General features: G+C 37.2%; 1 protein-coding gene and 1 non-coding gene across 23 annotated transcripts in view; one reads left to right on the top strand and one right to left on the bottom strand.

The window, feature by feature from the left end:
* BAZ2B (bromodomain adjacent to zinc finger domain 2B) overlaps positions 1 to 13,040 on the bottom strand; it is a 248,145-nt gene that overhangs the window by 201,955 nt on the left and 33,150 nt on the right. The window lies entirely within an intron of this gene.
* Positions 7,750 to 7,876, top strand: LOC142872453 (U6atac minor spliceosomal RNA). The gene has a single exon (XR_012920711.1). It is a non-coding gene; the product is annotated as a U6atac minor spliceosomal RNA (small nuclear RNA).

The following is a 13,040-nucleotide window of genomic DNA, read 5'->3' on the forward strand; positions in this document are numbered from 1 at the left end:
GACAATAAATTTACATTTCCACAAATTACTAAAATGTATCAATTAATAATTATACTGGGCACGGCACAGTGGCTCTTGCCTGTAATCCTAGCACCCTGTGAGGCCGAAGTGGGAGGATTGCCTGAGATCAGGAATTCGAGATCAGTCTGAGCAAGAGCAAGATCCCATCTCTACTAAAAATAGAAAAACTTAGCCACGCATGGTGGTGCACACTTATAGTCCCAGCTACTTGGGAGACTGAGGCTGGAGGATCCCTTGACCCCAGGAGTCTGAGGTTGCTGTGAGCTAGGTTGACATCATGGCACTCTAGCCTGGGTGACAAAGCAAGACTCTTGTCTCAAAAAAAAAAAAAAAAACTCACAACAAAAACTGTCCTTTCTGCCAAAAACTGGCATTCCTTCAAAATCTATTACATTCTTCATTTGTTACACTTGTCTTTATTGTTCTGTGTGACTGAAACTTCTCTAGAAAAGTTGTAATTCTCATAGCTGGATTCACAGAATTTTTAGCAACTAACAAAAGTTTAGCTACAGCTCATTTGACAACTACATTGTTTTGCTGGTGATAAAAACCATGCAAACAAGGCACAACTGGCTACCAGGCTTAGTAATTAAAAAAAAAAAAATTAAATATATACGTGCTGCCTGTTTTTCTAGACTTTACCACTCTATTCAACCCCATTCTTTCAACACTAATTAGCATTTCTCAAAATCCTACTCACTTGTTTATAGGCTTCCACTTCAGAGCCATAAATGGGCATCCAATAGAGGAAGGAGAGAGTAGCACTGTCAACTGGTATTGAAACATCCTTGAGGTTAGCAAATACACAATACCCAAAATGAACCAATCACCTGGGTGAAGTAATACAGTGAAGTTTCATATGAGAAACAATATGTGTTGTTTTAGTTATGCATACTTTTATCTCCCTAACTACAAGTCCTTTCGGGAATTCAAATTATAGTAACACATAGACCTTTCGGTTAAGCTCTTGGCAATTACTATTTACTAAGTTGAAGCACATTATCTGATTAGGAAATTTTAGTTTTTTATATCAAAATTAGAGTCTGTTTTAGTCCTGTCAACCAATGCCAAATAGATGGTAATTTCCCCCTCACAGGGCTGCTTAAAAAAAAAATCACTTTATAGAAGGAATAGGATTAAAAAAAAATCACTTGAACAAGCCAATAATCAAGACAAACATAAACTAATAGTTTTATAAAGTGTTCAAGTACCATAGCTAAAAAAGTGAAACGATGCTATTCCAATCCAAACCTTCAAAAGTCCTTTTTAGAGTATGGCTATGAAGACTGGAGAAGCAATTATGTAATTTAACAATACACAGGTCAAAGAATTAGTTAGATTCAATAATTAAAGTTACCATCCCTAATAACAAATACTAGGTTTCAGATAATTTGTATGTTACTCCTTTCTATTCATGTTATTCTTCTATTCAAACAACTTTACTATGAATATTTTGGGATATTAAATAATAATTACTGCTATTTGTTTTTTTCTTAGAACTCTTAGAATAATTTCATCATAAACAAGAAATCTGGTCTAATACTTTCAACAAGGGACTACATACAAAACCCTGGTCCTTATTCAGAATTTTGGCATATATTCATTAGGTACTTTAGGCTATTTGTCAGACATCAGTTTGCTATACCATAATTATCAACTTCACAGGGATGCTGTGAAGTTTTGTTAATTATGCTTATAAAATTTTTTGAGGTATACAGATGAAAGAGAGGTGAGGCACACATAAAATTAATTGTTATGTACTTGGTGAAAAATGCCACTTAAAAATATTTAACAGCAACAACATGGATGAACTTTAAAGACATTATGCTAAATGAAATAAGCCAGTCACATAAGGACAAATATGATTCTACATATATGATCCTACCTATATGAGACACTGAGAACAGTCTAATTCATAGAAACTAAGATGGCGGTTGTGGGGGGGGAGGAAGAATACAGAGTTACTGTTTAATTGGTACAGAGTTTCAGTTTTGGAAGATGAAAAAGCTCTGGAAATAGATGGTGATGATAGCTGCACAACAATCTGAATGTACTTAATGCTAGTGAATACACTTTAAAATGGTTAAAATGGTAAATTAAATGTTATGTATATTTTATCACAATAAACATTTAATAAGTGTGAATATCAGAATACGAATCACAAGCCAATCTTAAAATTTCTCATTCACGAATTCACTCATTAAAATACTGGTATTAATCAAATCATTCTTTTGTTCATTCATTTGGTAAATATTTATTGACTTCTTTTTATGTGGCAGGCATTGTGCTAGACCTGGGAATGTACCAGTGAATAAAACAAAGTCTCTGTCTTTACAGAATTTACATTCTAGTAGTGGAGACCCACAAAACAACTAAAAAAAAAAAAAAAAAAGTACTATCCCTTTCTTAGATTAATAAGCATTACACTGAAGGGTAAAGAGATGAAGTGATGGCAAGGAAGGCACCTCTGAAAAGATAATTGCCCTCAGACCACAATGAAGGAAAAAAGAACACTCCAGATAGAATAGCAAGTGTCAAGACTGCAAGGTGGGAAGGCTTGGTTTTCAAAAAAATGACAGGGAGGCCCAGAGCTAGTGCACAGTAAGTTAGAAGACAGTGGGCAGGATAGCTAGGCAGGGATCATAGAGACACTGAAAAGCAATAGTAAGTAGTTTGGGTGTTACTTCTTGTGTGTGAAAGCCATATGAAATGCTTTGACTAAAGGAGTGATGTGATCTGATTTTTTTTTTTAAAAAAACACTCTAGCCACTGTATATAGAATCATCTTGGGGATGGAGGAGGGAAAGGAGAATCAAAACACAGAGACCAGATTAGGGACTACAGTTAACTCAGGTGGAAATAAGGTGACTATCATGGTGGCCACATTGGTGGTGAGAGAAGTAATATTTTATAATATTAATATATGGTTGTAATGGACTAATAATATAATAGTAATATATGGTTGCTGATGGACTAAATAAGAGAAAAAGCAGTATGATTAAGGAGGACTCCAAGGTTTTGGCCTGATCAACTGGGTGAATGATGTTGCCAAATGTTGAGGTGGAGAACACTAGGGTAGGAATATAATTGGTGGTGGTGATGGTGATAGTAGTAAGAAATCAAGAGTTTGGTTTTGGCAAAGTTAAGTACCCAAGTGAAGAGTTTCAGGAAAGACAACATGATAAACTGTGACATATGCTGTTGGGAAAACACTCAACATGAGGGCTGAGAAATGACCACTGGATTTAGCAAGACAAATTTCACTGGTGCCCATGACAAGAATGTTGTCAGTCAAGTGGTAAAAACCAAAGCATGAATAGGGTAAGTGAAGCAGAGAAAGTGAGATGAGGATGTGAAATCAGTATATATGGACAATTCTTTGAAGGAGTTTTACTATGAAGGGTGCTGGAGGGGGAGTGGAGTCTTCAAAGTTTTTTTATATTAAAATGGGAGATAGTAAAACATGTTTATATGCTGATGAGATGATCTAGAGAGAGAAAACATGATGATGGAAAAAATTGCAGAAGCAAAATCAATGATTACTAAGCATCTAATAAATGCTTAAATCTATCCTTGCTGCTGGAAATAGAAAGATAATATAAGACATGCAACTAATTTAAGGAAACTATATTGAAAATCATAGGGAAAAGTACCACATATAGATAATTAAAAATCCTTTAGAAACAATATTATTTTATAATAGAGCTCACCATGTTAAAAATATTATGCAAAGCAATGTTGACATATCTTATGATGTGACAGCCATGCCCTTGTAAGCTATATACATACAGCTGCACAGTATAAAAATAATGCCATGTATAGCTTTTATTTGATTACCCACAGTGGGATTTAAATAAGATCAACATTAGACAAAAAGTAAAGCCAATAATTTGGAGAAAAACATCTATCTTCACTGTACTTTCCTTTTTCCCCTCTTTTGTATTGACCCATTTCCATTTTTGGATTTTCAGTATCCCTACATTCTGTAATTCATCACCTTAGAACAGGAAGCCATTCACATATCAATCACTTACATAAATCTTCATTATTTTCAGAGTTCCCTTCCTTCTGCTTATTATTAGCTACTTTCCTCCTTTAAAAAGTTAAGAATTGGCCGGGCGCGGTGGCCTGTAGTCCTAGCTCTCTGGGAGGCCGAGGCGTGCGGATTGCTTGAGTTCAGGAGTTCGAAACCAGCCTGAGCAAGAGCAAGACCCCCGCCTCTACTATAAATAGAAAGAAATTAATTGGCCAACTAACATATATAGAAAAAATTAGCCGGGCATGGTGGCGCATGCCTGTAGTCCCAGCTACTCAGGAGGCTGAGGCAGCAGGATCGCTTGAGCCCAGGAGTTTGAGGTTGTTGTGAGCGAGGCTGACACCACGGCACTCACTCTAGCCTGAGCAACAAAGTGAGACTCTGTCTCAAAAAAAAAAAAAAAGTTAAGAATTGGAAAATAAAGTTACTCAAACACATATTTGCATTTTTAACTTTTTCACTCTAATTGTAAGATCCTTTTCACGTGTGTATTTTTATACCCTTTCCTGTTCTAAAATAAGATATGAGGTAATATACAAGGCACATAATATGCAAAATAAAGTAAGAACTAAAGAAATTGAGAGTGAGAAAAATAAGGCCAAGAATTAAGGCTGGTATCAAAAATGCACTTCACAAGATCCTGTAACCTTTGTTACTGAGGGATCTATAAATATAGGGCTTTCAGTCTTCCTGTAATCAACGCAAAGAAGAATGACTGTCATGTGCAGCTTTTGTTTTCTATGGCTCACAGTATTCGTAGGGTGAAAAGAAATCACTTTCCTGAAGGAAGCACAGTTCTTTTTGTTACTGAAATCTGAGGAAACTCATTCTACCGAGTTGTCAAAACTATTCAAGCAGTGGTGCATGCCTGTAATTTTGGCACTTTGGTAGGCCAAGATGGGAGGATTCCTTGAGGCCAGGAGTTCGAGACCAGCCTGAGCAAAATAGTGATACTCTGTTTCTACAAAAAACAGAAAAATTAGCTGTGTGTGGTCGTATGCGCCCATAGTCCCAGCTACTTGGGAGGCTGAGGCAGGAGGATTGCTTGAGCCCAGGAGTTTGTGGTTGCAGTGGGCTACGATGATGCCACTGCACTCTAGCCAAGGCGACAGAGTGAGACCCTGTCTCAAAAAAAAAAAAAAAAAAAAAAAAAAAAAAAAGGTTGCAAGGGACAGCAGAAGCAGTAGAAGGGTTAGGAGCTTGAGAAAGGTGGAAGAAATCTGGAATCTTGGTTGTGGAGAATGTACTAAATTCAGAATAGTACATTAAAAAAGAGCTATATAATTGCCAGTGAAAATAGAGCAATTGGATAGTATGGAAGCAATTTATAGAAAGATTCAAAATAGTGCTATTTTAGATAGATGTTCCCTGAGTGCATTTAATAATGTGTATTTATGGAACATTTACTTGAATTTCTCGGCCCTAGTAAAAAAAGAGTTAGCCAGTTGCACAATAATCAAAGACGAATTTTGGAAACCATAATACAAATTTATAAAAAGAATATTTTCTTTTTATTAGAAATGTTTAAAGTTACTTCTATGCTAGAATCCATATCTGTTTTTAAGGATACAATAATTAAAATGTAGTGATATCTGAATAACAATATTTTTATTTTATTTTATTAATTGCCACAATTTAAAAGGAATTTATGAAAACCCTGTAAGATCTTCCAGATTCTAAGCTTCAAAATTACTATATAACTTCAGGCTCTTGTGAAAATTGTTAGAATTTATTTAAAAAACAAAAATACACTTTTCATATTGGCCCTACATTTAAATAATAGAACTAGAACCTATACTTTATCTCCCTCATCTTAGGGTTTAAGCTTTACAGTAATCACCTGATATTTAAGTGGGTATTTGTTAATCATCCCCTACTCCTTGAGAGCAGGGAACATATTTTGTGCATCTCTGTTTTCCTGATGCCTAACCCATTAGATGTTCAATAAATAATTATTTGTTGAATAATAAAATACATTCAGCCATTAACACAGATACAGTCCCTAATCTTTGCAACACTGTAGAGCCGACCAAAGCAACCACTGTGAGACGACCACTGGCTCTTTTAGCTTAAGATTAATTCAGCCAATTGTCTATATTCAAGAGCTCTACTCCTAATCCTACTCCCCTAATATCTCAGGCAGTAAGCAAACCATTTAGATCTAAAATTCCCTTGAAGTTAGATGACCAACAGATAGCTCTTTGGGGTATACCCATAGTGGAATAACTACGACAATGTTCACAATTCATAGACTAATTACGATTTAAAATGTCAAGATTGGTTGAGAAGGTCACTGGATTTGAAAAAGAACATAATTCATGATGCACAAAGGAACTATTTCGGCAGAGTGGTGGGAACAGAAGGAAAATTACCTTTAAAAATACAATAATAATCTAGTTTGGATTTCTTATATTTAAAGACTACTTGGCTAGCTATAACTTTAAAACTACAATAAAGGAACAATCATAATAGAAAAGAAAATTCTACAAATCTACAAATACAGGTTAAGCTAAAAGGTAAATTATGGTTCTATCAACTATTTGAGGTTATTACATTTCTTATACATTTTGTAAAAGAAGGATGATGGCCGGGCATGGAGGCTCATGCCTGTAATCCTAGCACTCTGGGAGGCCTAGGCGGGAGGATCACTTGATCTCAGGAGTTCAAGACCAGCCTGAGCAAGAGTGAGACCAGTCTCTACTAAAAGTAGAAAAAATTAGCCAGGCATGGCAGCTTGCTCCTGGAGTCCCAGCTACTCAGGCGGCTGAGGCAGGAAGATCATTTGAGCCCAGGAGTTCGAGTTTGCTATGAGCTAGGCTGACGACACAGCACTCTAGCCCAGGCAACAGGGCAAGACTCTTTCTCAAAAAAATAAGTAAATAAAAATAAAAAGCAGGATAACTTCTTTTTAAATTATAATTGTTGGTCAGGTGCAGTGGCTCATGCCTGTAATCCTAGCACTCTGAGAAACCCAAGTGGGAAGATCGCTTGAGCCACGAGTTTGAGGCTGCAGGGAGCTATGATGACACCACTGTACTCTAGCCAGGCCAACAGAGAGAAAGAGACTCTATCTCAAAAAAAAAATAAAAATAAAAATAAATCAAAATAAATAAAATAAAATAAAGTACAATTGAGTATCTTTTATTTTTCTAATTTTTATCCTGAAAACTGGAGAAATTATCAAAACACTTTAAGTAGAATGCTAAGGACTAAAACTCCAAATTGCAAGACGGTAGGTGAGAAGAGAAGTAAACAAAAGTAATAGTATATCATCATAGAAAAAGACAGTCATATACAGAATAAAATTCATTCCTATACTATATTATCTATTAATTAAAATAATGATGCTAATAATTATCAAATAAATAGTGAGTATTTTTAAAAATGTATTATATGTATAGGACAATTTACTAGGCACTAACCCCTGACTGCATTCAAAAAATACATAAAACCTAAGTCCAACATATGTTTAAGAACACCCTTAAATAACAAACTGATTGTGTGCAGTACAACTAGTGAGTAAAAATGCAAAACAAAAAGTTCAATGAGTTAATTGCAATGAATAAAACATAAAAGTGGTCACTTACAATGCAAGTATTCTGTAGTATTCTGGCCTGGAATGTGTAACCTGAACCTAACCAGAGAAAACATAAGATAGCTCCACTTAGGAGCAGTCTATTAAAAAGAAAGTTGGGTTGCATGAAAGGAGAGGTGGTTAGCACTTCCCTTTGAAAAGGATGGAAGAGACACTCAGGCCTGAAAACATGGGTAGAGTTAAGCAATTGCCACCCATTTCATGGTATCTAACTTTTGTCTTTTACAAACATACGCTTAGATAAAAGGAATGAATGCCGGTGTTTGATAGAACAATAGGGTGACTATAGTTAAGAATATATTCTTTCTGGGAGGCCGAGGCGGGCGGATTGCTCGAGTTTGAAACCAGCCTGAGCAAAAGTGAGACCCGGTTTCTACTATAAATAGAAAGAAATTAATTGACCAACTAATATATATAGAAAAAATTGGCCGGGCATGGTGGCGCATGCCTGTAGTTCCAGCTACTTGGGAGGCTGAGGCTGAGGCTGAGGTTGACGCCATAGCACTCACTCTAGCCTGGGCAACAAAGCGAGATTCTGTCTCAAAAAAAAAGAATATATTGTATATTTCAAAATTGCTAAAAGATTTGAAATGTTTCCAACACAAAGAAATGATAAGTGTTTGAGGTGATGGGATATCCTAAATACCCTACTTTGATCATTATACATTCTATGCATGTATCAAAATATCACACGCACCCCATAGATACATACGAATATTATATATCAACTAAAAAAAAAGTTGAGGGGGGACCATTTTCTTCAAAAACACTGATGTCAAAAAAGGCGAAGAAAAGTCATAGAAAAGTTCCATATTAAAGGAAACCAAATGTAAATGACAATTGCAAAACCTGATTTAGAGTAGATCCTATATTGAATTAGGGAAAATATAAGCAACACTATTTGGTCAAATGACAAATATCAAAATTTGGGCAGGAGATAAGAGTCTTGTAACAACTTTATTTTCTGAAATTGGTAACTGTACCCCTATTTTTAAGAAATACACATTGAAGCATTTAGGGGTAAGGTAAATGGTTATTGCTCTCAAATGGTTCGGAAATCTCAAATGGTTCAGACCAACAAAAAAGTAAATGAATTTGGATAAAAGAATAAAGGTTATATGGGTGTTCTATTCTTCTTGTAGCTTTTCTGTAAGTTTGAAATTATATACAAATAAATAGTTAAAATTGTGCTTAATTAAGTAGAAGCTACATATGGAATTCTACTTGACTACACTAAAGAACACAATAAATTACTGACATACAACTCTTCCAAAAGTCATTTTTTAAGAACATACAAAATGTAGGCATAATCTTGAAACACTGTCAGCATAGGACACTTAAGCTGTGAATGATACCAGATCACTGCCTTTCATGAAAATAGAAAAATATAATGAAGTCTGTGATAGGACATTCTGTATCTCGGTCACTAATTTTGATTAAGATTCAGTACAGGGCCAGGGCCCAAGATGGCTGAATGATGCATCCAATACACACCACTTCCACCGAGAAGAACCAAAATGGCAAACAGATTTGCACTTTCAATAGATCATCTAAGAGAAAATGCTGGGATTCAACAGAGAAGCGACAAGGAAGCAGTGAAAGCAAGGCAGCCCACTTGGCTGGGATTGACTTTGGAAGCGGGGAGAAGCTCCCAGACACAGAGAAGGGGTAAGTGAGAGAACCCATGAGATCCACATTCCCACCATGGACGTTTTTTGTTTGTTTTTTTTTTGAGACAGAGTCTCGCTTGTTGCCCAGGCTAGAGTGAGTGCCGTGGTGTCAGCCTAGCTCACAGCAACCTCAAACTCCTGGGCTCAAGCAATCCTTCTGCCTCAGCCTCCCGAGTAGCTGGGACTACAGGCATGCGCCACCATGCCCAGCTAATTTATTTATTTATACATATATATGTATATATATATATATATATACATATATATATATATATATATTAGTTGGCCAATTAATTTCTTTCTATTTATAGTAGAGATGGGGTCTTGCTCTTGCTCAGGCTGGTTTCGAACTCCTGACCTTGAGCAATCCGCCCGCCTCAGCCTCCCAGAGTGCTAGGATTACAGGAGTGAGCCACCGCGCCCGGCTCCACCATGGACTTTTAAAAGCCTAGCTATGAGAGAACCCTTCAACCCTTGCAGGCCTCCAGACTAACATAGGGAACTACCTAGAGATTGTATGCAGAGAGAGCTCATGTGTAGTCCCAGAGGCTTCCAATCCCTGAGGGGCAGCAGCACTGCACCATTCCAGAGCCCAGGCCCTAGAGGTCTGTGTTCTGCCCTGGGGCTAATACTATAGTGCCCATGCCTTTGCTTCTGGGTCAGTAAGGGAGAGGGGCCCTTGAGACAAAGAAAACCAGACCACACACTTTCCTGAGTATGGGAGCTCACTCCTTATAAGCCCAGCTTCCAGCAGAGACACAAAGGCTGTGCTTGGCTCTCCAAGGTAGGAGTGTAAATCTATCCTACCAGCCAGCTGTCTTGATGTTAGGGCTCAGGCATAAAGAGGGGCACATCCCCTCCCCCTCCACCCACTGCTGCAAAAATAGTTGTGGCAGTCCCCCGTTGGAAGTTGGCACAGGCATGCCAGGACCAGGTAGGGGCGACTGCATACCCATGGACAGTGTAGCCACTGGACCTGGGCTTGTGTGAAAGGTAGGGCACTTCCCCGCTAGCTGCATGAAGCAGTAGTGTGCCTGCAGTGTCCTTGATGCTGAGAAAAGAAGGAGAGACAGGGAATTCTGTAATTGGGGCTGAGGGAGGAAGCTTTCCACCACAGCCACTTCATTTGGTCAGCTGTGGGTCACGCATCTTTTATAATTCTTGGCTACTCTGCAGCCTGGAGATAGACAGTAGTGTCTGACTGACATGAGCTTCCTGACCACCGGGATGGGGGCGTGATACAGAAACGGATCATGGATCATGATCCTATCTAATGACGCTATGGTGCTGGGGCAGCCACTTCCCCCCAACGGGCGGAAACCTCAGTGCATTCCACAAGGAAATCCCCTCCACCTCTTTCAGGGGTTGGTGTTTGTGCCTACCACTGGGGGACTCAAGGATGGGCATACCCAGTACATCTCTGCCTAGCTTTGTCCCTTCCTTAGGGACAGAGCAGGGAGCTCAGCCCACTGTGCATTACAGAGACAAGCCCATTGCCAGCAGAAACTGAGAGCTTCTCCCAGCAAACACAAACACGCACACACATACACTCTCGGCATAAACCCGATTGCTACTGCAGTGGCTAGTTTTTACTACAAGAACCACCTACCGGCTTGGAGGATGAACTGCACAACTCAATACAAAATCTGCAGATACAAAAGCACAGTGCTTAGGAATGACATAAGTCTTTTGAGAGCTCTGCTGGCCCCCAAAGAAACTGTGAGTCTGTTCACATGCCCAATATAACACTAGTTCAACCACCATTTGAGAAAGCCACCAAACTAAGGCTATCCATAACCAGTAATTCACAGAGTCTTTGACATTGAAAGTACCAGAAGCAAAGCCAAACAACCATATGCAACACACATAGTAGTCAGACCCTCAATAAAAAAAAAGAAAAGAAAGAAACCAGAAAACAACAGATCCCACCCAAAAATAAATAAATTAAAAAATAATAAGAAAAGATAGTTTCTCCAGATAAGAATAAAAAAATGTAAAAATTATGGGAGTATGAAAAATCAAGGTGTTACAACACCCCTAAAAGGGTCACATTAGCTCCCTAGCAATGGATCCTAACCAAAATGAAAATATTCAAATGCCAGATAAAGAATTCAAAATATGGATTGTAAAGAAGCTCAATGAGATCCAAAAGAAATCTGAAAACCAATGCAAAGAAATCAGAAAATTCAGGTTCTAAAAGAGAACTTTACCAAATAAGACATTTTAAAGAAAAATCTAACAACTTCTGGAACTAAAATATTTATTGAAGGAATTACAAAATAAAGTTGAAAGCTGTAAAAATAGATTGGACCAAGCAGGAGAGAGAATCTCAGAACATGAAGACAGATCTTTTTAATTAATCCAGTCAGACAAAAATAAAGAAAAAAGAATTTTATAAAATGAACAAAGCCTGGAGAACTAAGGCATTGTATAAAGCACCCGAACCTACTAATCATAGGTATTTCTGAAGGTAAAGAAAAAGCAAAATGTTCCACAGACCCACTCAGTCCTGAAAAAGAAAAAAAAAAAACAAGAAAAAATGTTTGGAAGATCTATTTAAGAAAATAATTGAGGAAAACTTCTATAGTCTTGTTAAAGACTTACAAATCCAGATACAAGAAGCTCAGAGAACTCAAGGGAAACACACTGCAAGAAAGACTTTATCAAGATAAACTGTCATCAGACTATCTAAAGTCAACATGAAGGAAAAACCTAAAATCAGCAAGAGAAAAGCCTCTCCTCACTTTTAAAGAAAATCTCATCAGACTAACAGCAGACTTCTCAGCAGAAACCTTATAAGCCAGAAGAGACTGGGTCCTATTTTAACACGTCTCAAAGAAAGAAACCGTCACACAAATTTTGTATCGTGCTAGAATAGGTTTCATAAGTGAATGAGAAACAGTCTTTCCCAGACAAGCAAATGTGGAGGGAATTTGTCACCACTACAGCCCTACAAGAAATTTGTCAGCCCTACAAGAAATGATCAAGGAAGTTTTAGACATGGAAATGAAAGGTCTATACTTACCATTATAAAAACACATGAAAGTATAAAACTCACAAGTGCTACAAAACAATTAAATAAACGAGGCCACAAAGCAACTAGATAACAACATTATGGCAGGAACAGAATCTCACATATCAATATAAAATTTGAACATAAATAGATTAAATGTCCCACTTAAGGGACTGAAGGAATGGTTATAAAAACATGACCAAACTACATGCTGTTTACAAGGAACCCACATTACTATTAAAAACACTTATAGACATCCAAACAGAAATCAAAACTGAGCAGGAAGTTGTTATACTTATACCAGATAAAACAGAATTTAAACTAACAACAGTAAAAATAGAAAAAGAAAGTTATTATACAATGCTAAAGGGACCAATTCAATGAGAAGATATAACAATCCTAAATATATATGTACCCAACTTCATAAAACAAACAGTAGTAGACCTAAGAAAAGAGATAGACAATAAGACAATTATAGTGGGGGACATCAACACCTCATTGACAGCACTAGACAAATAATCATGACAGAAAACCAATAAAGAAACACTGGACTTAAATTGGACTTTAGAGCAAATGGATCTAACAGACATTTACACAACAGTCTACCCAACACCAGCAAAATGTACTTTCTTCTCATCAGCACATGAACATTCTCCAAGACAGACCATATGTTAGGCCACAAAACAAGTCTCAATAAATTTTAAA

This window comes from Microcebus murinus, chromosome 8 (assembly GCF_040939455.1).
Source record: "Microcebus murinus isolate Inina chromosome 8, M.murinus_Inina_mat1.0, whole genome shotgun sequence".
Lineage (NCBI taxonomy): Eukaryota > Metazoa > Chordata > Mammalia > Primates > Cheirogaleidae > Microcebus > Microcebus murinus.